Source organism: Penaeus monodon, chromosome 1, assembly GCF_015228065.2.
Source record: "Penaeus monodon isolate SGIC_2016 chromosome 1, NSTDA_Pmon_1, whole genome shotgun sequence".
Taxonomy (NCBI): Eukaryota; Metazoa; Arthropoda; class Malacostraca; order Decapoda; family Penaeidae; genus Penaeus; species Penaeus monodon.
This window is the reverse complement of record NC_051386.1, coordinates 18,801,408-18,805,624: the sequence shown is the minus strand read 5'-3', so window position 1 is coordinate 18,805,624 and position 4,217 is coordinate 18,801,408. Positions and strand designations below refer to the sequence as shown.

Genomic DNA, 4,217 nt, shown 5'->3' with positions numbered 1-4,217 from the left:
GGGGGGGGGGCCCCAAAAAAAAAAAGGGGGGTGGGGGGGGGGGGGGCCCCCCTCTTTTTGGGGGGAAAAAAAGGGGGGAATGGGGGGGAATTTTCCCCGGGGGGGGAAAAAAAGGGGGTTTTGGGGGAAACCCGGGGCGGGGGGGGAAAAAAGGGGGGGGGGGCCCCCCCCCCCCGGGGCCCCCCCCCCGGGGGGGGAAACCAAAAAAGGGAAAAACCGCTGGGGGGGGGGGGAAAAACCCATTTTTTTTTTTTGAAAAAAAACCCCGAGGACTTTTTTTTTGGGGATTTTTTTAAAGGGGGGGGGGGGTTACCCCCCGGGGGGGGCCGGGGTTCCGGTAAAAAGGGGGGAACCGGGGGGAATTTGGGGGAAAAAGGGGGGGGAAAAAAGGGGGGGGGGGGGGGGGGGAAAAAAGGGGGTTGGGGGGTTTTCTTCCCCCCCCAAAGGGAAAAAACCGGTTTTCCCCCAAAGGGGGGGGTTGGGGGGGGAAAAAAAATTTTGGGGAAAAAAGGGGGGGGTTTGGGGGGGGGTTTTTCCATTTTTTTAAAAAGGGGCCCGGGGTCCCCGGGGGGCCCGGGGGGGGAAAAGGGGGGAAAAGGGGGGAGGGGGGGTTTTTGGGGGGGGGGGGGCCCCAAAATTTTAAAATTTTTTTTTAAAAAAACTAGGGGGGGAAAAAAAAAAAAAGGGTTTTTTTTTTTTTAAAAAAAAAAGGGGGGGGGGGTTTGGGGGGGGGAAACCAACCCCTTTTTTTTTTAAACCGGGTTGGGGGAAAAAAAATTTTTGGGAAAAAAAATTTAAAAAAATTTTTAAAAAAAAAAAATTTTTTTTTTTTGGGGGAAATTTTTTTGGTTTTTTTTTAAACAAAATTTTTTTGGGAAAAATTTTAAAAAAAAAATTTTTTTTTTTTTTTTTTTTAAAAAAAATTTTTCTTTTGGGGGGGGGCCCCTTTTTTTGGGGCCCCCCAAAAAAAGGGGAAAGGGGGTTTTTTTTTTAAAAAAAAACCTTGGGGGGGGGAAACCCGAAAAAAAAAGGGGGGAGCTTTTGGGGTTCCCCCAAAATTTTTTTTTTTGGAAAAATTTTTGTTTTTTTAAAAATTTTACAGGGGGGAAAATTTTTTAAAAATTTAAAAAAAAATTTAAAAAAAAAAATTTTTTTTTTTAAATTTTTTTTTTTGGGGGGTTTTTTGGGGTTTAAAAGGGGGGGGGGAAAAATTTTTTTTAAAAAATTTTTTTTTTACCTTTTTTTTTTTAAAAAAAGAAAAAAAAATATATATATATATATATTTTATATATAAAAATATATAGTATAAAAAAACAAAAAAAAAATTTTATTTTTTAAATTATTTTTTTTTAAAAAAAAATTTTTTTATTATAAAAAAATTTTTTTTAATAAATTTTTTTTTTTTTTTTTTTTTTTTTTTTAAAAAAAAAAAAAAAAAAAATTTTTTTTTTAAAAAATTTTTTCAAAAAAAAATTTTTTTAAAAAAAAAAACCAAAAAAAAATTTTTAAATTTTAAAAAAAATTTTTTTTTTTTAAATAAAAAAAAAAAAAAAAAAAAAAAAAATTTTTTTTTTGGGTTTGGGGCCGGGGGGTTTTTTTAAAAATTTTAAAAAAAATTTTGGGGTTTTTGGGGAAAAAAGGGGGGGAAAAAAAATTTTTTAAAAATTTTTTTTAAAAAAAAGGAAAAAAAAATTTTTTCAAAAAAAAAAAATTTTTTTTTTAAAAAAAATTTAAATAAAAAAAAAAAAAAAAAAAGGGGGAAAAAAAAAAAAAAAAAAAATTAAAAAAAAATATAAAATTTTTTTTTAAAAAAAAAAAAATATAAATTTTTTAAAAAAAAAAAAAATTTTTTTTAAAAATAAAAATTTAAAAAAAAATTAAAAAAAAAAATTTTTTTTAAATATTTTTTTAATATAATTTTTAAATATCAAAAAATTTTATTTTTTTTTTTTTTTTAATTTTTTTATTATTTTTTTTAAAAAAAAAAAAAAAAAATTTTTAAAAAATTTTTTTTTTTCCCCTTTTTAAAATTTTTTTATTTAAAAAAATTTTTTTAAAAATTTTTTCCCCCTTTTTTTTTTGTTTATTTTTTTTTTATTTTTTTTTGGGGGGGTTTTTTTTTTTTTTTTTAAATTTTTTTTTTTTTTTTTGGGGATTATTTATGAAAAAAATAAAAAAAATAAAAAAAAATTATAAAAATATAAAATTAAAGGGTTTTTTTTTCCTTGGTGGGTTTAAATTTTTAAAAAACAAAAACAAAAAAATATAAACTTTAAAAAAAGAAAAAAATAATAAAAAATATATATTTAAATAAAATACAAAATTTTAAATTAAAATATAAATAAAAAGTATAAAAAAATATAAATAAAAATTTTAAAAACAAAAAACAATAACCCAAAAATAGAAAAAATTAAAAAAAATTAACTTTTCAAATCTTTATTAAGCAAATATAAAATGATAATGATAAATATTTTAATATAAATAATAAAATTATTTATATATATCATATTTTAAAATATTTAAAAAATTATATAATATTAATATTTTTAAAAATTTTAATATTAATATATATAATTTATCATATATATATATATATATATATATTATATAATTTTAAATATATATAAATATATATATATAATTATATTATAAAATAATATATTATATAATATTATGTTGTTTTTTTTTTTTTAATTTGGAAGCAGCACGAACCCAACCTGAAATTCTGAGTAGTTTCCGGGTTTGGGTACATCAAGTCTAAACCATGCCCTGTTATTGGAAAGGGGTTTCCCCTCGTTCCGGCCCTTACACGTGCAAGATATTTCACCCACAGAATCGGAACCGTGGGGTGCAAGATCACCCCCCAAGCAGACGATCTTGCATCACCCCACTGGACCATACTCCCCAAAACAAACCCCAGCGGTCGGACTGTGTTGAGGAGGTTGCAGGAAAGGAAAAAGATCCTCACCCAAATCCAAAGCCAGCTTGAGAAAAAAAAGTCAAAGCACAAGTCTGAAAATCCAGGAAGTGGATTTGGGGGGGTGGTAAGGGGGAAAACCCGGACCCTCCTTTTTCAGAAGGAGGCAGTACCGGGTTTGACCAAACCCAAATCAAGGCTGTCTTCTTTAGAGTAAGAGTGGGAGACGCATAGGAGCCAGTCACAAACCCCCCAAAGTCATTTGTACATCTGTCGGCATTTTGGACTATGCCCCCCTTGCTTGATTGGCATTAAGAAAAAAACATAAAGACAAACTGGAGACAGCCAAAACGAATTTTCCCAAGGTGTTCGGGTGCCCCAAGATGAACGAAGGTCCTAAACCCTCCCCCTGGGGAAACCTTTCCCCCCCGGCCTCACGAATCGATCAATTGCCATATTCTTATCAAAGATCATCCAAAGGCCCCCGGAATAAAGCCTAAGACAAAAAAATAGTCAGACCCTAGAACAAAACAACAAGTCTTTTTAAACAACTCCTGACTTCTCAACAACCAGGGGGTTAATATGCCATCAGTCAAAGAAGCTTTTGCCCAAGGGCAGGGAAACCCCCCACTTGACTTTGTCGAAGCCCGACGTGGGGATAAACCCCGATAAGTTTCGTCATGAGCCCACAACAAAAAGAATAAAAAACCCCACGCCAAGCCTACAGGCAGAAAAAAAATAGAGGGGCATTGCAACCCTCACTCCTCCCCGGGGAGTAGGAGCATTAAAAACGGGTGGACGTCGATCCTTTGACATATGCAGGCGCCGGCTTCGCAGCAAGGGAGCCACACAATCCATGAGGGTAACAGACAATGCCTACTCGCTACAGGCAGAGGCAGTTGCTATCATGGGAGCCCTAGGCACGTGTCCGTGAGGGAAGGACACATGGTCATACTTTACAGACTCAGAGGAGCCATCGACTGTCTTCAGCAGCACTAAACCCAATGACAACATCTACCTTCTAACTACTATCCTCACAATGGCACAGAGGATTCTTGCACAAGGTAAAATAATCATAAAATGGGTCCCCAGCCTCATTGGGATCAGGGGGAATGAGCTTGCTGACAGACTAGCTGACATGATTATACATCCAAGCCGAACATTACTTAGGAAGAAGTGTATGGTGACAACCCTCTCCTTTTTCCCTGCAGCTTCACAGAGAGAAAACGAGATCCTCCCCCTCGGCCAGCTGGTACTCAGATGCCACAGGCTAGAACCAATGGCACTCTCTGAAACAATC

General features: G+C 33.4%; 1 pseudogene; it reads left to right on the top strand.

Moving 5' to 3' along the window:
* Positions 1-3,417, top strand: part of LOC119576147 — a 22,076-nt pseudogene extending 18,659 nt beyond the window's left edge.
* Positions 3,418-4,217: the final 800 nt, after the last annotated feature.